The sequence below is a fragment of the Miscanthus floridulus genome, chromosome 2, assembly GCF_019320115.1.
Source record: "Miscanthus floridulus cultivar M001 chromosome 2, ASM1932011v1, whole genome shotgun sequence".
In the NCBI taxonomy this organism is placed as follows: domain Eukaryota; kingdom Viridiplantae; phylum Streptophyta; class Magnoliopsida; order Poales; family Poaceae; genus Miscanthus; species Miscanthus floridulus.
Window position 1 is genome coordinate 79,564,703 of NC_089581.1, and position 22,014 is coordinate 79,586,716.

Here is a 22,014-nt window from a genome sequence, read left to right on the forward strand (position 1 = left end):
ATAGCCCTATGAGTGACTAATACATGAAATGATTGTGGGACCTTGCAATTAGCTTAAACATGTTTAGAGTATAATTATGAACAACTTTGATATTCATGGTTAGGGGTAAATAGGTCATTAAGCCCTAGTTTGAATGTAGACCATCATTTGAATGTGACATGTTTGACCAAGTTTGAACTATGTGCTAGAGACCTTGCATGGAGGTGGTCACTAAAGCAAAGTTGTAGTATTTGATATAGGGAACAACTTTTATTTTTGGGTCATTGACTGGTTTAGCTCCTAACATGCTTGAAATTGGCTCACAAGAATCAGCAAAACAACAATTTCAACACTTAACATTTTTTTCTAAGTCATTGGAAATGACAGTCTGACAAGCCGACCTTTGGGCTGATGTAACTCGGTTTTGGTTGCGAATTAGAGCATGATTATTTAACAATAAATGGAGCTGGTACATAGGTCTACAAAAGTCGTTTAGGTCGTTTGCACTAAGGAGCTACGGTTTAGCAGATAATTCGTTGTCAAAACCCGCTGTCAGGCACTGCATGGCTTAACTGAACGAACTGAATCGTTGTCTCGGTGGCCGACCGGCGTCAGGGCTCACGCGCCGTGTGGTGGCCAGTAACGGCCGCGCGTCACCGGTGCCCTGTTGTCGACGAAATATGGTCGGCAGTCTACCTAGGGGTATGCCCAAGGTAGTAGATTATCGGCAGACAGATGCGCAAGCCCTAAACAAGACGGTGACGCAAGACAGACACGAGGTTTTATCCAGGTTCGGCCACCAAGAAGGCGTAACACCTACGTCCTGCGTCTGATTTGTATTGCTGTATGTCAATGAGAGATATTTTTTAGAGGGGTCCCCTGCCCGCCTTATATAGTCCGGGGGGCAGGGTTACAGATCTGGAAACTAATCCTAGTCAGTTACAATTGCCATATGTGGCCGGATAAGGATTCCTATTCTAACCGACCAGGATCCTGCTTGGTCGCCAAATCCATCTTGATTCCTTGTGCGGGACTCCGATCAGGTTAACCAGGCCGCACGTCGTCTTTTGGGTGGACCGAACCCATCGATCCGGGCCAGCCCAAGCTTAGCTGTAAGGGTATAGGGGTTAATACCCCCACAGCTAGTCCCCGAGCATCATGCATTATGCTGTGACACGCCATTTTAACCTTCTCTGATAAGTGAGGCTTGAATCCTTGATGCCTCCGACCACCATCATCACCGGAGAAGTAGGTTGTCCGAAGAATGTATGGTGCTCTTAAGAAAAAAGAAATAGATTTCTGTCCTGAGAAGTGTGCCCACTTGTATTTCTGAAAAGAAATGTAAGTGGTCTTGAAGCATAGCGTCCTTGATCATCAGAGGCGTAGGGGTTGAAAAACAAACACATTCACCGCAAGGTGAAGTGTGCCCACTTAGTCCCCGAGCCTGGTAGTAGGTGACATAGGCACGTGGTGCTAGGGTCTAAAAAGAATTCCTAGTTAAGTTGAGAATCCAACCGTCGTACATGCGATACAAGATGCACCGGCAGGTGCATCGTACCGATGTAGTCCCTGAGCTTGCTGGAAGGCGAGGTATGAGCCTTGTAGCAAGGTCTAAAGAAATGTCTCTTAACTGTATGTGAGTATAAATCACATGTAGCTAAGGAGAACCATTATTCAAGCAGTGGTCGGGGCAGTCCTCGAGCATGTTAATAATCCTTACAATCATTCAAAACACAGGGGTCAATTTAAACAAACACATTCACCGCAAGGTGAAGTGTGCCCACTTAGTCCCCGAGCCTGGTAGTAGGTGACGTGGGCACGTAGTGCCAGGGTCTAGAAAGAAATTCCACTGAAGTTAAGAATCCAATTGCCGTACAGGCAAAACAAGATGCACCGGCAGGTGCATCGTACCGATGTAGTCCCCGAGCTTGCTGGAAGGCGAAGTATGAGCCTTGTAGCAAGGTCCAAATAAATGTCTCTCAACTGTATGTGAGTACAAATCACATGTAGCCGGTGTAACACCCCAGGTGTTTGTCACCAGTTAAGCAATGGGTTGGAGCTCAAACATGACATGTTAAGTGGTGATGACGGTGTCAAGATCAATTCTACAAGAGCGAGCTCCAACTTAAACTTGGGCAACACACCTTTGCTTGCTTATTGGCCCTTTTCAGATATATACCTAAGTAATGTTGAAGGTGCTTCTTTCATGTGCCTCACATCAATTTCCACCCACATGGATGATTGGAAAAGTTTCGTGAAGTTTGGGATCAAAAAGTTACATGAAATGATAAGTTATAATCTTTCTTGGATTGCTTTATTAAGTGAATGGAATTATAGATCGTCAACCAAACCTTTCTACCTTGCCCAAACGACTCAACTTGAGATCTACAACAAAAGTCATGAAAGGTTCATGTTGGGCAAATGCCAAGAAAACGCTCCAATGGATCAAAAAGGATAATTTAAGCTCCATCGTGAACCTACTTTAGTCAAAGTAGAACAGTAGGTTCTATAAGAGTTTTGAGGTTGGACCTTAAATGAAAGTTGTAGTCCATATCATGTAGAACAAACTTTGTTTTTGGACCAAGAGCTAGATCAACTTGGAAATAAGTCAAACAGAGGCTCGATGTTGGAACCTGCTGCTGATTTCAGCACTTAGAAATATTCTAAGTCTAGAAATTCATCGACATCGGCATTGGCGTCTCGCGTTCTCCAAATTTTGTTAAGCAACTCAATTTGGTCCAAAGATAAAAGTTGGAGTGTACATGATAGCGAAGAGCATGTATAAAGATGGCACTCGTTGGACCTTGTCTTGACCATCGATTTTTGGAGTTTGTTAATCGCCGTCAACGCATTGACAATGCCACTTTGGAGACTAAATTACCCACTGTTATGATGCTCAAATGACTAGAGTGCCTTAATAAAAAATGTAGAGCATGCTGAGGTGAACAAACTTTATTTTTGGCCCAAGGTCTGATTCGGCCTGGAAGTGGCCCAAATTGGCTCCCCACCTTGCCCACACCGACGCCCGCCACGTGCTCGAGGATTTGCCCGAACGGCGACGCGTGTCCATGGACGTGGCCACCATGGCTGAGCTTTCTTGCCGCGTGGTCCGCCTCCACTGCCGTGCCCTGCGCCCTGCTGCCGATGAGGAGGGGCACCAGCACACCCTCTCCATCCCCCTCTCCACTCCCTGCTCGCTCCATCTCGCGCTCTCCTCGCTCCCGTGCAGCGTCCGCCATTGCCGACCGGCTGAGCTCGGCCTCGTCGCGTCCCCGCTGCTCCGCCCTTCCTCTGTCCATGACCGACTACACCATCATCTTCCTCTCACCCCGACGCCCCTTCCGCACTTTCCCGTCGGCCATGCCACACCCTGTGGCGCTGGTGCCGCCTGCCGCCGTCGCCCAGGCCACCGGCGTTCGTGGCCAGGCCGCGTCGGGCCTCCTCAGAGCAAGCTACGGCCACCTTCGAGTGCGCACCAACCCCCTGGTGCTCCGCCGCCGCCCCATCGTCGCCGACGAGCCTCCTCCGGCCGGATTCAACAAAGTACAGTGCATCCTCTGCTCCAAATCCCGTCAGGGACCTCGTCTTAAAATTCGACTAAAGGGAAGGGCCTAAATGCACTGTCATTGACTCAAGTGAATAGTGCCTCGAGGGACCTATTTGTTGTAAATCGGGTGAAACTTTGGAAATTCATAGTAAATCGTAGAAAATTCGTAAAATAGTAAATGAGGACTTTTTGGAATCCTTGTGAAATTCTCTATGCACTAGATCTATAATATGTCAGGTTTTAGTTTAAAGTTTTAGCTGTAAAAATGGATTTGTGCAGTTAGGGTTTGAATGCTAGTCTTATTTGTTTTTTTTATAACTGCAGTTGTTGTGCTCAAATAATTGTGAAATTTTTGTGGAGTGCTACTAAGGTGATTGTTGTTGTCTGGTAAAAATTTCAGGAGTTTAGGATTTATATTTTAAGAGTTATAAAAATAACAAATGCCCTGTATTGCTTTGCTTCTACTCTGAACAGTTCTGCATGTTTGAATTAATTGGCTCAGTTAAGTTATGAATCATGATTTGATGACAATACATGAGTTTTAGTACTTTTCTTAAGCTTTTCAAAAAGATAAATATCATAAATTTTGGTTAAGTAGATCTTGAGTTATAATTGCTTGAATCTCAGTGGCTGTTTCTGCCCAAACCCAGACAGGGTTTCCTTGTTCTTACTGTGGAGCCTTCTTACTAGTAGAATTAGTTTTAGGTGTTTACAACAAAGTTGTTTAGAATTTGATAAGCTTTCTAAAAAGTCCAGAACCACATTTATTGGACATGTATAACTCCATATATAGCTGTTTAAAGTGGCATGTCAGTTTCTGTCTATGTTTTTGACAGAGATGCAATTATTGGATTAATTGACCCTTCTAACTGTAGAATCATCTTAATATGAGAATAAGAAAGTTGTAGGTAACTTCCTAAGCTTTTCAAAAAGTTATGGTTCATGTTTGTTGGAGGTCTAGAACTCCAGTTATGCTTCTCTGAAGTTTCTATCAGTTTTCTATACCACTGCTGTTGGGCTGGATTTGCAGTTTTGCTTGTGCAATTATTTTCGTGGTGTAAATGATGTTTGCTATGGTTGTAGTGAATACAAAAGTTGTAGAAAATTTCATGATCTTGCTTGTGTTCAAATTTTAAGGTCATAGGCCAGATAGTGTAGGAGTTACATGACTTTTAAGTCTTCTGTCAGGTTTTGATTTTAGTCTGAGCAGATCTGAAAGATGCTAGGGTTTGATCTAGTTAGGATTTGAATGAGTTTTTGGTGATAATAACAAAGTTGTAGATAATTCATGTATCTAGCTCCTGTTAAAATTTGGTGGTATTTGGCCTTGTGGTTTGTGAGTTATGCCTGTTTAAAGTTGGGTTACAGAATTGATTACTCTCTGCCTTGTTTAGACCAGTTTCTGTAAATGGGTATATTCGGCTTAGTTAACTTGAGAATCATGCTAAGATGATTAAATATCAATTGTCGAAAATTTCATAAGCTTTTCAGAATGTCTTCTTGCAAGTCATTTGGATTTGTGTAACTCCAGTTATAGCTAAATCTTGTAGCTGCTATTTGCATGTCCAGAAATTGACAGATTCCCATTTTTGTTGTTTGCTTGTATATTACTAAGTGTGGCTTATGTCCTTGTTGATGATCAAGTTATGATACTTGTGACCTTGTTAACTTGTGTCATGCTTGATGTGCTTGCTCTCTATAGTTAGTTGTGTGATGTTAGTTAAAATAGCTATTGGTGTCTATGTCTTGCATAATCTTGTGTTTGTCTTGAAAGCTTATGTGATGCATGTTGTGTTATCCTTCATCACATTCATACACATGCATCTTGCATCTCATTTAGGTACGCTAGATGAACCACATGAAGGATGTGATGTTGGAGCCAAACCCGAAGACAGTGTTTGATGGATCTATCCCGAAGATGGAAGGACTAAGCAAGTGCTAGGACCGGAGATGTCACCAAGTCGGTGCAAGCTAACTGAACTGACTTGTGTCGGATCCCAGGCAAGCCCCGGAGCATTATAAGTCTCCCAGTAATTTACAAATGTTTACTTACGTATTTATGATTGATGCATTAGGTTATAAGAGTTGAATGAAACCACTTGATGCATGTACATTCCTTGTCCAGATATTAACCCTTTAACCGATATAGGTCCAGGATCGAATATATGCTTAGCCATGCTTAGACCGGTAGAAGTCGGGTGATGTCCTGTCACCTGCGAGATATAGGTGGATACCGGAGCACGGTTGGCTATATCTGCTATCGTGGAACAGAACCATGAGGTAAAAGTAAATCGAGACCGGACAGGAGGTAGATAGAGAAGCAACAAGACATGGAGGTCTTGGGTGTGGATCTATCCCCATCTGTGTCGATTAAGGACCGTACCGTTGTTGGCGCTTTTGACAAGATTGAACGCATGCCTCTCACTTAGCTGGCCGGATAACTCGTTCCGACCGCGAAGCCGAGTAATTCAACTCAGGCCGGGAACCGTTCTGTTGTGCGCTCCTTCCGGGGAACGATCAGACTGAGCCCAAGGGCAGGCTTGGCCTGAGCATCCTGGCATCTGGTGTTCCAGATTGTGCGGCGCGGTATGGACCCGCGAAATGTGTACCTGAGTTGTACCAAAGGTGACCTAAGGTGACCGTTGATCTGGTCTGCCTGGGTTTGTGTTAGGAATAAATTCCCAGCTGGTTGAAATCGATTCGAATCGCCGTCTCTCCCGGATAGTGAGAAACTTGGCTAGTCCCAACATCGTAGTAATTGGATTATGGAATGTGATGGTTCAGATGAACATGGAATTACTATACCTGCTATGGTTACTATTGTATGCTCTAAAAAGATATACCACATGTTTGGCACAGGATAGTTGCTAATCTAGAGATGGATAGTTCTAATTAACTTGATGACAGAATTATAATTATATAATTGAGTTAATCGCTTTTTATGCAAAATGTTGTCAAGCTACCTCCACTTATAAAGCCTTGCATACTCCTTGGAGTCAATTTTATTTCTGGTTTATGACGGGTAAGTCTTGCTGAGTACATTCGAGTACTCAGGGTTTATCCCACCATGTTGCAGGTAAGGTTTGACCTGCTGAGGATGGTGGCTAACTATCGGTGGGCTCGGTGACTCTATATTCACTTCTCATCTACATGCTTTTGTCTGAGGATGTCACTTATGCTAGCAATGTATTTGGAACTCATTAATGAAATCCTTCGAAAGAAATGTTGTTTTCACTAATCGGTTTTGAAATCCAAACTTGTATTATTATTTATGAATCTATTTGTAATATTATTTCCGCTGCAACTCTGCGTATGTGATGTGTATTTGTTTAATCACGCGATCTTGGTTGTGATGTTGATTTACCGAGGTCCTGTGTGACACTCGGCGGACTACCGGGTTTATATAAGTGAGAGTATGCGCGTGTCAACGTGTTGAGTGGGGACAGTCATACTTGATCTTGTATAAATTGGGCGGTTCTATCACAGCTGGTATCAGAGCGAGATTAAGCATAATACTGTCATGTACGTCGTTTTAAAAATAAAGTTTTGGTTTTAAAAAAAAAAAGCCTATTTTGACTAAAACTTTAGCGATAGGCAAATTTGTCAAAACTTAATTGCAAAACTATGCTAGCGACATCCTCCTTTATGCCCAGTTAAGGACTATTAGGTGGCCATCTAAGTACTAACTTTGGGGGATGTACTTTATTGCATTTTTTTTTTTTCTTTCGTCGTCCATACGGCGTGCTATTGTATGGATGCCATTCACTTGAATGGTAATGTATGGATCAATTGCCTCTACGCCCAGGTAAGTGTGAGTTGTGAGAGCATGACCGTCCAACTATCGGTCTAGGGGAGAGTTAGCTATGGTTACTGGAATATTTACATGTTACACACATGTATATATGAAGGTACTTAATTGCGGGTATATTTATCGGGTAGCTATGGATATCAAAGTATATACATCTGGGGATGTGTATATGGAGAGTATCTTAGTTTACCGCTTTCATTGTGTGCTTATTTATCTCTTGTGGGGATGGGCTGCAATGAGTTTGCCTGCAGGTATGCTAACCACGAATGCGTAGATTGAATGTAGCTGACGACTAGCTATATATCGAGAGAGTACGTGTTATGCCACCGACATAGAACGTGATTGCCGCCTTAGGCTGACAATTTTGTGAGAACGAATAGGGCGAGCATGCATCATGATTGTGCTTGTGCATAAATATGCTTCCCTCACCTTGTTCTAATACTAAGTAACTTGTGATCAATGTGATGTTACTATCTTCCCTGTGTGAGGATAGACAAAATGCCTTGTTCCATGCCGCTTGAATAGCTGTGCTTGAAGATAGTGGGTGATTAGTTTTGCCTTGTATGTTTGCTTCCAAAGGAAATAGATGACAAAGTTAATAGTTAGCAAAAGGTTCACCCCTTTGAAAACTAAATTGCTAAATGTAAGTAAAACTTGTTTTGTAGAGATATCCACCTACTCTGTAAAAAGGAAATAAAGGATAACAGTACCTTACTACCATGTTCGCATAATATGTGTAGTAGTGTTGCTGTAGGTGACTGCTTATTATGAACGAACCTTGTGCTTAGTAATAGTCATTTAAGCTAATTGGATTGAGTGTTTCAAAAAGCTTGCTTAAGACCATGATGTAGGTGTGGGTGCTCGTTATCTAGGTAGTGCCATAGGTGTCACCTCTTTTGTCCTCGGTAAGCATACGAGTGTTGAAGAGCGCTATCCTAGAATGACGTCTAAGTTTTGATAATCTTTTGATTGTCATCTCCCATTTAAGTTCTCTCTTAGCAACCTGAGCCTGTACACGTGGTTGCTAGCCTTGAGCGTTGTGCTACGAAGACTTTATCTATGCCTTTGCTTGACCATAGGCCCAAGCTTAGTTCCCTTGAATGCTTGCATGTTTTGTGGTTGTCCCGCTCCTATGTGGGAGGACCCTGCTCAAAAATCATTGTTAGATCTCATTGCTCCTTCTTCTACAGATGATCTGGTGCAACGCTAATCGCTATCTACCCTGGCTTTGGAACCTTATCCTCGTAGATCCTATCATTGCTTTATCAACTAAATCCTTAGTCAGTGCCTTATCTCTATTCCTCGAATCTCGTTTGTTTTGTCCCCAACTCTTTCAAGTCTCTGAATATTTATCAGTCTTGATCTCATGTTACTGCTCGACAAGACCAAATCTCAGGGTAATCATTATCTGGTAATCACTTGGTGGACATAAGGCATATATGGAAATTCAGCAAGAGTCTCCTGCTTAGTTGCCTTTGGCAATTAGGCTATGCTCTCTCGTGCTGTGTTTTAATCTTTGGATCCCCTGCTTATTGACTCCCAACCTTGTGACTACCTTTGTTTGCTATCCCTCCTTCGTATTGTGCTTGCTCTTATGCAACCCAATTTGTTCCATGTGAGATTTCTTGTGGGCTGTATGTTCAGTAATGGTGCCATAATTAGCAATCTACGGTGCCGCGACGAAACCGAGAGCCCCCTGTGGGTGCACACACAAGGCTATGCTACTCGGCACGCACTGGTATCGAGGTTTCTAGTTGTGATCCATTACAGAACTACACCGATATGTTATTTTCACGGAGCTCTTCCTTGGTTATCTCTCCTTATCGTGTCAGAAGATCTGTATGTCGAACTAAATGCAATAGGACTTCCTTCTGGAGTCATCCAATGGTTAACTTTTGAAGAACAGGTCACTAACAGGAACATAAACAGACTGCAAGAGGTGGTAGACAAGTGACTCTACTCGACATGACTGTCCCAGTAATGACGTCGGTCATCTAGTGAGCAACTTATGTCCTTTTCGTTGGATCAGAAAGGTGCACCACACTTAAGGTTGAACAAGTTATTAGTCGGATGATAAAGGGACCAAGATATTATGTGCTGTAATAGGTCACCTGGTATATATGAGTTCCTGTCCAAGTTCTCAATCTTTAGGTGCATAAGGATCACGTAGACGAACCGACCTTCTTTGGTGTGACCCCTTTCTGCTGACTTCAATGGCGACCATCTGTATGCTTCGACCACAATTTTTATTATTAAGAGTGAAGATTTGGAACCTTTTTAGTGTTGAGGGACAACTGATTAGTTACCAGTAGGAAAGTTAGTCTTTAGTTAGGTAACGACTATTTGGTAACTATGAAGACCAGATCTCACAGAACAATGCTAAGCAAAGAAACAGCAAGGACGTTCAGCAATGCAAGATGTTGTATCAGCTAAGTGAAGAACTAGAGAAAGCATATCCCTAGTTTCGATCAACATCATTGTGCCCCTAGGTACCACAAATGGATTTTGTTCAAGGCTCTATTGGACGAGGTGCCAGAGAATATTCAAAAATGGTTCCTTATCTATATAGGGATGCCCTCCATGTGGAGTAATGCTTTGTGCCCTGTGAAGATAGCCCACAAGTCCAATGTTTGTGCATCATCGAGTTGGTGTCTAAATCAATGGTTGAGGTTGTTTCCTAAGAGGCATGTAAGGAAAACCCTAGCCTCCATCCTCAGCGAGAAAGCTACCGCGGTTATAAAGGAAGAACGAGAAATCTATCCAGATTTTGTGGCACTAAACCGGTTATCTTCAAGCCAGGCAATTAGTGACTCAAACTAAGTTGGATTGACCCCAAACTTGGTGATCTCATTCCTTGCTTAGGATCCTTCAATGTCTTAGGTTGGTTTGAGTATTGGTTGAGTGAAACATTGGATTTGAGAGATATCTTGTCGGCTCGATTTGCTGTCGTTATAGAACAGAGCAGTTTTGGTAGATGAATGGTTTGGATGGTCAAACGGTGTCCGGTTGAGTTGAATTTTGGTGAGTAGTTAGAAGACCCATGGATCTACATGCCCACCAAAATTTGTGCATATTGGAGCATTAGTTTGTGAAATATGAATAGAAAACCAAAGGGTACAGAATCTGCAATTTCGCTGTGATGGCGATCATCCTTTGCATTAGAAGGTTGTGTTTGTAATTCATGCCAAGAAATTACAACTTGTAGGTGTATTGCTGTTAGACAACCCTCCATACCCTTGAGAACACTAATTGCACCCCTATGTGCCTTGCTTTTGCCCTCTTACATCAACAATGCGTGAGCAGTCAAGGTGTTCTAGAAGTCAAATTGTGCCCTCATGATTCAAAAGTAATTGGAAAAGCGTCAAACCATAGATTTTGGATTTTTGGTTTTTGAGATATTGATTGGCCTAAGAATGGAAGCCTTGACGTCAAATATAGTTTAAGAAAGCTGGTTTTGCTACGATGCAAGTCAACCCAACTTGCTGTGCAACTGCACCCCGAAGGCAAATTGTACTCAACCTGCTTGGTAGTGAACTAGTCCCTAGTTTTGTGATTACTTGCAACTTGTGTTGTCCTCCAAGCCTCGCTAACATCCTTCTGCGTCAATGGTTCTCCAATGCTAACATGCCTTTGGTACCTTATATGTGTTTTCACCCAAGAGGTTGCATTAGATTCAACCCAGATCACTGTTGCAACTTGGATCCAAAGGCTCCCTAAAGAATGATCATCGAGAACATTGGGCCAACAGAGTCAGCTATCACATTCACCGCTCACTCAACGGACTTAGATAATACGGTGTGGTCATCAGAAAAAGAGAACTGCACACATGGAACCATTGCAACGAGTATCCTTTAGGAGATTATGATCTAGTGCAAAGTCCATATGGTCTGTGCTATATCCACTAGGGAAGTAGATGTTACAAGTATTTAGTCTACGCTTGTATCACTCTTCGTACATCAAGGATGAAGTATGTAGGACCGTGCTATCTTGGATTCCTCCCAATGTAACAATGCTTTATGGACGCCAACGAAGAAAATTCTTCAGACCAAACTTACTGCGAAGAGCAAGTATCAAAAAGTGTCTTGACCCAATTAGCCTCTCTGATACTCCAAAGTTAAGTAGCCTAATGCTATCACTGATGTTGGAAACTGGTTGACATGTTTCTCTTCTCTTAAAAGTCTATTGCACCGAATCTCGGGACGCGATTCCTTTAAGGGTGGAGGGCTGTAACACCCCAGGTGTTTGTCACCAGTTAAGCAATGGGTTGGAGCTCAAACATGACATGTTAAGTGGTGATGACGGTGTCAAGATCAATTCTACAAGAGCGAGCTCCAACTTAAACTTGGGCAACACACCTTTGCTTGCTTATTGGCCCTTTTCAGATATATACCTAAGTAATGTTGAAGGTGCTTCTTTCATGTGCCTCACATCAATTTCCACCCACATGGATGATTGGAAAAGTTTCGTGAAGTTTGGGATCAAAAAGTTACATGAAATGATAAGTTATAATCTTTCTTGGATTGCTTTATTAAGTGAATGGAATTATAGATCGTCAACCAAACCTTTCTACCTTGCCCAAACGACTCAACTTGAGATCTACAACAAAAGTCATGAAAGGTTCATGTTGGGCAAATGCCAAGAAAACGCTCCAATGGATCAAAAAGGATAATTTAAGCTCCATCGTGAACCTACTTTAGTCAAAGTAGAACAGTAGGTTCTATAAGAGTTTTGAGGTTGGACCTTAAATGAAAGTTGTAGTCCATATCATGTAGAACAAACTTTGTTTTTGGACCAAGAGCTAGATCAACTTGGAAATAAGTCAAACAGAGGCTCGATGTTGGAACCTGCTGCTGATTTCAGCACTTAGAAATATTCTAAGTCTAGAAATTCATCGACATCGGCATTGGCGTCTCGCGTTCTCCAAATTTTGTTAAGCAACTCAATTTGGTCCAAAGATAAAAGTTGGAGTGTACATGATAGCGAAGAGCATGTATAAAGATGGCACTCGTTGGACCTTGTCTTGACCATCGATTTTTGGAGTTTGTTAATCGCCGTCAACGCATTGACAATGCCACTTTGGAGACTAAATTACCCACTGTTATGATGCTCAAATGACTAGAGTGCCTTAATAAAAAATGTAGAGCATGCTGAGGTGAACAAACTTTATTTTTGGCCCAAGGTCTGATTCGGCCTGGAAGTGGCCCAAATTGGCTCCCCACCTTGCCCACACCGACGCCCGCCACGTGCTCGAGGATTTGCCCGAACGGCGACGCGTGTCCATGGACGTGGCCACCATGGCTGAGCTTTCTTGCCGCGTGGTCCGCCTCCACTGCCGTGCCCTGCGCCCTGCTGCCGATGAGGAGGGGCACCAGCACACCCTCTCCATCCCCCTCTCCACTCCCTGCTCGCTCCATCTCGCGCTCTCCTCGCTCCCGTGCAGCGTCCGCCATTGCCGACCGGCTGAGCTCGGCCTCGTCGCGCCCCCGCTGCTCCGCCCTTCCTCTGTCCATGACCGACTACACCATCATCTTCCTCTCACCCCGACGCCCCTTCCGCACTTTCCCGTCGGCCATGCCACACCCTGTGGCGCTGGTGCCGCCTGCCGCCGTTGCCCAGGCCACCGGCGTTCGTGGCCAGGCCGCGTCGGGCCTCCTCAGAGCAAGCTACGGCCACCTTCGAGTGCGCACCAACCCCCTGGTGCTCCGCCGCCGCCCCATCGTCGCCGACGAGCCTCCTCCGGCCGGATTCAACAAAGTACAGTGCATCCTCTGCTCCAAATCCCGTCAGGGACCTCGTCTTAAAATTCGACTAAAGGGAAGGGCCTAAATGCACTGTCATTGACTCAAGTGAATAGTGCCTCGAGGGACCTATTTGTTGTAAATCGGGTGAAACTTTGGAAATTCATAGTAAATCGTAGAAAATTCGTAAAATAGTAAATGAGGACTTTTTGGAATCCTTGTGAAATTCTCTATGCACTAGATCTATAATATGTCAGGTTTTAGTTTAAAGTTTTAGCTGTAAAAATGGATTTGTGCAGTTAGGGTTTGAATGCTAGTCTTATTTGTTTTTTTTATAACTGCAGTTGTTGTGCTCAAATAATTGTGAAATTTTTGTGGAGTGCTACTAAGGTGATTGTTGTTGTCTGGTAAAAATTTCAGGAGTTTAGGATTTATATTTTAAGAGTTATAAAAATAACAAATGCCCTGTATTGCTTTGCTTCTACTCTGAACAGTTCTGCATGTTTGAATTAATTGGCTCAGTTAAGTTATGAATCATGATTTGATGACAATACATGAGTTTTAGTACTTTTCTTAAGCTTTTCAAAAAGATAAATATCATAAATTTTGGTTAAGTAGATCTTGAGTTATAATTGCTTGAATCTCAGTGGCTGTTTCTGCCCAAACCCAGACAGGGTTTCCTTGTTCTTACTGTGGAGCCTTCTTACTAGTAGAATTAGTTTTAGGTGTTTACAACAAAGTTGTTTAGAATTTGATAAGCTTTCTAAAAAGTCCAGAACCACATTTATTGGACATGTATAACTCCATATATAGCTGTTTAAAGTGGCATGTCAGTTTCTGTCTATGTTTTTGACAGAGATGCAATTATTGGATTAATTGACCCTTCTAACTGTAGAATCATCTTAATATGAGAATAAGAAAGTTGTAGGTAACTTCCTAAGCTTTTCAAAAAGTTATGGTTCATGTTTGTTGGAGGTCTAGAACTCCAGTTATGCTTCTCTGAAGTTTCTATCAGTTTTCTATACCACTGCTGTTGGGCTGGATTTGCAGTTTTGCTTGTGCAATTATTTTCGTGGTGTAAATGATGTTTGCTATGGTTGTAGTGAATACAAAAGTTGTAGAAAATTTCATGATCTTGCTTGTGTTCAAATTTTAAGGTCATAGGCCAGATAGTGTAGGAGTTACATGACTTTTAAGTCTTCTGTCAGGTTTTGATTTTAGTCTGAGCAGATCTGAAAGATGCTAGGGTTTGATCTAGTTAGGATTTGAATGAGTTTTTGGTGATAATAACAAAGTTGTAGATAATTCATGTATCTAGCTCCTGTTAAAATTTGGTGGTATTTGGCCTTGTGGTTTGTGAGTTATGCCTGTTTAAAGTTGGGTTACAGAATTGATTACTCTCTGCCTTGTTTAGACCAGTTTCTGTAAATGGGTATATTCGGCTTAGTTAACTTGAGAATCATGCTAAGATGATTAAATATCAATTGTCGAAAATTTCATAAGCTTTTCAGAATGTCTTCTTGCAAGTCATTTGGATTTGTGTAACTCCAGTTATAGCTAAATCTTGTAGCTGCTATTTGCATGTCCAGAAATTGACAGATTCCCATTTTTGTTGTTTGCTTGTATATTACTAAGTGTGGCTTATGTCCTTGTTGATGATCAAGTTATGATACTTGTGACCTTGTTAACTTGTGTCATGCTTGATGTGCTTGCTCTCTATAGTTAGTTGTGTGATGTTAGTTAAAATAGCTATTGGTGTCTATGTCTTGCATAATCTTGTGTTTGTCTTGAAAGCTTATGTGATGCATGTTGTGTTATCCTTCATCACATTCATACACATGCATCTTGCATCTCATTTAGGTACGCTAGATGAACCACATGAAGGATGTGATGTTGGAGCCAAACCCGAAGACAGTGTTTGATGGATCTATCCCGAAGATGGAAGGACTAAGCAAGTGCTAGGACCGGAGATGTCACCAAGTCGGTGCAAGCTAACTGAACTGACTTGTGTCGGATCCCAGGCAAGCCCCGGAGCATTATAAGTCTCCCAGTAATTTACAAATGTTTACTTACGTATTTATGATTGATGCATTAGGTTATAAGAGTTGAATGAAACCACTTGATGCATGTACATTCCTTGTCCAGATATTAACCCTTTAACCGATATAGGTCCAGGATCGAATATATGCTTAGCCATGCTTAGACCGGTAGAAGTCGGGTGATGTCCTGTCACCTGCGAGATATAGGTGGATACCGGAGCACGGTTGGCTATATCTGCTATCGTGGAACAGAACCATGAGGTAAAAGTAAATCGAGACCGGACAGGAGGTAGATAGAGAAGCAACAAGACATGGAGGTCTTGGGTGTGGATCTATCCCCATCTGTGTCGATTAAGGACCGTACCGTTGTTGGCGCTTCTGACAAGATTGAACGCATGCCTCTCACTTAGCTGGCCGGATAACTCGTTCCGACCGCGAAGCCGAGTAATTCAACTCAGGCCGGGAACCGTTCTGTTGTGCGCTCCTTCCGGGGAACGATCAGACTGAGCCCAAGGGCAGGCTTGGCCTGAGCATCCTGGCATCTGGTGTTCCAGATTGTGCGGCGCGGTATGGACCCGCGAAATGTGTACCTGAGTTGTACCAAAGGTGACCTAAGGTGACCGTTGATCTGGTCTGCCTGGGTTTGTGTTAGGAATAAATTCCCAGCTGGTTGAAATCGATTCGAATCGCCGTCTCTCCCGGATAGTGAGAAACTTGGCTAGTCCCAACATCGTAGTAATTGGATTATGGAATGTGATGGTTCAGATGAACATGGAATTACTATACCTGCTATGGTTACTATTGTATGCTCTAAAAAGATATACCACATGTTTGGCACAGGATAGTTGCTAATCTAGAGATGGATAGTTCTAATTAACTTGATGACAGAATTATAATTATATAATTGAGTTAATCGCTTTTTATGCAAAATGTTGTCAAGCTACCTCCACTTATAAAGCCTTGCATACTCCTTGGAGTCAATTTTATTTCTGGTTTATGACGGGTAAGTCTTGCTGAGTACATTCGAGTACTCAGGGTTTATCCCACCATGTTGCAGGTAAGGTTTGACCTGCTGAGGATGGTGGCTAACTATCGGTGGGCTCGGTGACTCTATATTCACTTCTCATCTACATGCTTTTGTCTGAGGATGTCACTTATGCTAGCAATGTATTTGGAACTCATTAATGAAATCCTTCGAAAGAAATGTTGTTTTCACTAATCGGTTTTGAAATCCAAACTTGTATTATTATTTATGAATCTATTTGTAATATTATTTCCGCTGCAACTCTGCGTATGTGATGTGTATTTGTTTAATCACGCGATCTTGGTTGTGATGTTGATTTACCGAGGTCCTGTGTGACACTCGGCGGACTACCGGGTTTATATAAGTGAGAGTATGCGCGTGTCAACGTGTTGAGTGGGGACAGTCATACTTGATCTTGTATAAATTGGGCGGTTCTATCACAGCCGGGGAGAGCAAAACTCCAAGAAGTGGTCGGGAGAGTCCCCGAGCACATCGGTGGTCAGAGTAACTCTTGAGTATGGTAATGGTCGGAGCAGTCCCCGGGCACGGCCGTGGTCGGAGCAGTCACCGTGGTCGGAGTTGTCCCCGAGCGAGAGAATGGTCTGGGCAGTCCCCGAGCACAAAAGTGGTCTGGGCAGTGCCTGACCACAAAAAGTGGTCTGGGGCAGTGCCCAAGCACAGTAGTGGTCAGGGCAAATCCACGGTCACGTGCGCTGCTTGTACTATTATTTGGTGTATTTATTTTTCTCTATTCTCTGCCAATACTAGTCTGACATGTCTGGTCAAAAAAGCAAATAGGTATAGTACGTCATTCTGTCTTCTTATTTTTTTCTGGCAAACAGTCGGTTGACACCTATATTGAGGTGTGTCAGTGTGGGCCCTCTTACACCATCAACAAAGAGGCGCGTACACTGTTAACGAAGGAGCGCATTTATTGGCGCAGATCTCGAGGTGGTGTGAACAACCGTCCGCCGCGCGTGCGCACGTCTCCCAAGAAACTCGGGCGGACGAAACGACGGTACTCTTTGTTATTTATAATATAGATCTGGCAAGTTACTATCACCGTTCCCCATCGTCATTCGCCGCCGCCACCTTCGTCTTCCTCTTGCCAAACCCTATTCCTCCGATAAACATCGCCAAATCCCCTTGCCACCGCATCCACCCCCCTAGAAAGGACAGAGTAATGGCGAGGAGAGACGCCCAGAAGAAAGGCGGAATCATGGCGAAGGAGTGGTGGAAGTCTCGGAGCAACGAGCAAACCATCGAAGACCTCGTCGCCATGGGGGTGCTCCACAACAAGGCCCTCGCTGGATGGCGCGCATCGGAAGGAGAAAGCTTCCCCGATCCACAACCAGGTGAGATTGTGGTTTTCGAAGATTTCTTCAAACGGGGTTTTGGGATTCCAGTGCACCCTTTCCTTCAGGGTCTCTGCTTGTACTACGAGATTGGGATTTGCAGTCTGCATCCCAACTCGATTCTTCTCGTCTCTACCTTCATCCATCTTTGCGAGGCGTATGGTGGCTTCCAGCCCCATTTCGACCTCTTTCGCCACCTGTTCTATCTTCGGAAAAAAGGGAGCGGTGGCTCGAAGATCGCCGGAGGCGTCTACCTGAACCTGCGTGACAGCATGAAGGCCCAATACCTGCACTGCCCCTGGAACACCTCATTGGATGAGTGGTACAAGAAGTGGTTCTACATCCATGAAGAGCCGAACACCATCACTCTGTGCGACGTGGGGCTAATTCCAGAGAAGAAAAATAGCTGGTCGGAGAAGCCCGAGAACTTGGAACAGATCGCCGAACTGCTCGGGATGATCCCGTGGGGAAGGCTTGATGGCCCGAGCATGGTCGGCAACTTCATTAGCCGTCGAATTCAGCCATGCCAGAAAAGGATTCATCCTGGCTTCGAGTACCAAGGAGGCGCGGATCCAACAAGGACCAGGAAAGAGCCGCTCGACAAGACGGAGATCAAGGCCAGGATTGGAGAGCTGTTCAACCTGGCCGATCCCAATTATGTCGCGCTGAACGCCATCGAGCACGCCTTCAAGCTGGCTTGACCTCCCCCAAAGGTAAATGATGCCTCCTTTTAACTGTAGAGTCATGTTGTATCAAGAAAATAACTGTTTTTTCCTTCATTTTGTGTCTCAGTGTAATGGTCGTGACCGGGCAGAAGTGTTCGTGTCGTCTCCCCCCGGTGTAGAATGGCCGCAAGCTACCGGCCCAGCTGCCTAGACCAGCGCCAGGACCGACGACGTTCACTGGGCGGTACTCGAGACCGTAGAGGACGCCTCGACCAGAGCCGCTGGCAAGCGTCCGGCTGCTAGCAAACGACGGCAAGCCATCTTCCCCCTGTCGGACGACGAAGCAGAGGATGCGGACATCTTCCGGCTCGTCCCCCGAAAGAGGAGAAGGCAGGTGGGACCGACGGAGCAGGGTGGCTCCTCTGGGCCAGCAGTGGTCACAGCACCGACCACTGCAACACAGAGGGCAGGCGAAGGAAACATGCCGCATCATACTCCGACGCCCGTACCGGAGGTTGAAAGAGTCCCGGTGGAAACTGCCAAGCAAGCGGAGCAGGGGTGGTCGAGGAGACGTTCCTTCGCCACATCCTTCCGCAAGTCGAAACTGTAAGTATCTATATTTTTGATGTAAGCTTGCATTTTGCATTGGATGCTATTATCTTCTGAATTTGTCTCTGAATGCATTAGATCGGCATCCACCGAAAGCCTCGACCAGCTAGCTGGGTGCAGAACGTCCTCACCAACAACGGTGGGACAAACTGCCCAGCAGCCAGCCATGGAGGAGCCCATGGCAGGGACTCCGCCTGGGCTTCAGCAGGCAGACGACCAGACGCCAGTCCCCGAGCAGCTGGTCAAGAAGACAACCGAGCAGAATACAAGTGCTCCAAGCATGAACCCTGCTGAGGCGGATACCATGGCGCCAAGGGAGCTAGATCTAGCCGAGGGGCAGCAGCCAGAAGTTGCCCAGAACATGTTTGCCGACGCGACGGCTCGCGGGAAAGCCCTGGTGGTCGTGGAGTCTTCAAACTCCAGACCAGTGCCGCCTCCCGAACAGGAGGCTGAAGAGGAAGAAGTGGAAGAAGTCCTGGGCCGTCCCCAAGATAGGCGACAACATGTATATGTGTCACGCTATCGGAACGACGAATGGGTCATGCACGAGGAAATCCCAGAGGTCGAAGAGACCTTAAGAGTCGAACGGGCGGCCAAGCGTCTGGTGACAGAAGTCCAGGTATATTTGGCTTGAGTCCTTGACCCTGTTGTATAGTCGAACTGTCTGACGTAGCTTGTCTATATGCAGGATTTGATGAAAACTGCAAGATACCGAAAAAGGTGCTTCGACCAGATAGAAGGAATCACGACGACCAATAAGGAGCTGACGGCTGAAGTGGAACACCTACGGCGCCAACTTGAAGCCGCCGACCAGGAGAGGATAGACCGAGAAGCACAGAACCAAAACCTGGTCGGCCAGCTCAATAACAAAGAGCGGGAGAGAACAAGTAAGTTTTCACCGTATCGTAGCAAGTGCAGGACTTGTGCTATTGTGTTCTTGGCAGTAATAGCTGTAATGCAGGTTTAGAAGCTGAAGTGACCCGCCTCCAGGGGGAGAATAGCCGTGTGCTTGCAGAATGTGGTCGCCTGAAGGAGGACAACGAGAAACTGGCACGTAGCCAGTCTGAACTCCAAGACCACACTACCAGAATGAAGGACGACCTGAAAAGTAAGCACTCCAGACCACCTTTCTCATTCTATTGCCCACCTTGCCTTGTCGTGTCACCATGTTTGATGTCTTGTACTGTTTTCAGTTTTGAAAGTCAATGCCAAGAGGCACCTAGAGGCCGTGATCAAGGAGCGTGACGACTGGAAAGCACAATGCCTCAAGGCCACCGAGGAGCGGGACACGTGGAACAAGCGGTGCCAAGAAATGGCAACTGGCATTGTGCCCGTCCTTGACCTTATCAACCCGGCGCTCACAGAGGAAGAGCTAAGGACGCCCCAGCTCGGACTGGTCGAGAGATGCAGACAAGCATGGGGATGGTTCCAAGAATTCGTGAAGGAGGCGGGTGAGTACACGGGTGCCCATGTGCTAAGCATGGTGCGTGCTCACTACCCCTTGATCGATCTCAAACGCTTGGAGGCTGGGTACCCGAAGGAGATAGACCCAGACAAGGCTGAAGAGCTTCGAACGGCCCAGCTGGACTTGTCGTCAAAGATAATTGGCGATATTAACCTGTGCGGAGGTGGGACAGCACCTGTGCAGGGTATGCCATCGACAAGCCAGCTGGAAATGCCATCAGCTGCAAGCCAACCAACGAAGCCTGCGGTCTCGACCAGCCAGGCACCGGTGGGGCCATCCCCTTCAACTTGACTAGCTCAAGAGTCCCCGAGACTCGAGTAGGGTATCAGAGGCGGCGAGCAGTAAATGCCATGCGCCCCGACCAGCCAATGTAATAGGCTTAGAGCTGTAGAAGGAGGACATAGTTGTGTTATTGTAAACTTTGAGCCTCTTCAGGCAAGCTTGTAATAACATAACTGTATATCATTATAAGCTTGTTTGTTTTATACAAAACACACTTTAAGCTTGAAATTTTTTGTTGGTGTAACTAAGTGGGAACGTGTTAACGTTCTGTTTAGTTGTACCGTTTTGCTCGACATGTCATCCTGAAAAGTTTGTGCGGCCCTAGTCTGGCATGTGGTCGGAGTGTGAGGTACTATGACCTGTGCACACGTGGACGCAGACAAGTCAAACCAGGGGGGACCTACCGATCACCCGCAACGTAGAGAGCGGATCCCGTGCACGTGTTGGGAGGAACCAGGGACAGGGCCTACTCCGAAAACCGTAGAAGGAGTGGTGGTCGGCTTGTACTGGCTTAAGTTAGAATAACCATAAAATTCGGAGTGACACATTAGAGTGGTCGGAGAAATCATAGTTGCTTTAGTAAAGTAAATCAAAAATACAAGTAGAGTACATATCTCAGTAGTTAAGCATAGAAACGTCTAAGCTTGTCGATGTGCCATGAGTTTGGTACGTCCGTGCCGTCCAGATGAGCTAACCTGTAAGACGTTGGACGTGTGACTTCCTTGATCATGAAGGGTCCCTCCCATGGGGTTGCGAGTTTGTGGACACCAGCCTGGTTCGTCTTCCACTTCAGGACTAAGTCCCCGACCACGAAGAAACGCTCTTTAACGTTCTTGTTGTAGTACTTCATTGACCTTGCCTTCGTCGAAGTTCTCTACCCGTGCTGATCTGAAAGCTATATCTGGTGGGAGGACTGCCTCAGCGCCGTAAACCATAAAGTATGGTGAGATGCCGGTGTTACGACTGGGCTGAGTTCGGAGGCCCCAGACCACGGCTGGTAACTCCTTGAGCCATCTTCCAGGAGCTTTATCGTTTTCTCTGTACATCCTCTTCTTCAATGCGTCCAAGATCATGCCATTTGCCCGCTCGACTTGTCCATTAGCTCTAGGATGCGCCACCGAGACGTATTTTACAACTATGCTCCTTTCATCGCAGAAGTCCCAAAAAGCATTCCCGGTGAACTGAGTACCCAGATCAGTAATGATGCTGTTGGGCACGCCGAAACGGTGGATGATCTAGTCGAGGAATGTGACAGCTTTCTCTGAGGATGCCTGTACCAGAGGCATGTATTCTATCCACTTAGAAAACTTATCAATTAGCACGAAGACGCATGTAAATTTCCCAGGAGCTGGTTTGAAAGGCCCGATCATGTCCAGTCCCCAGCATGCAAAGGGCCAAGAGGCTGGAATCGTCTGGATCTCATGTGCTGGTACATGGATTCTCTTGGAGAAGAACTGACAACCCTCACAGCGGCGGACTAGCTTCTCTGCGTCGGCCACTGCT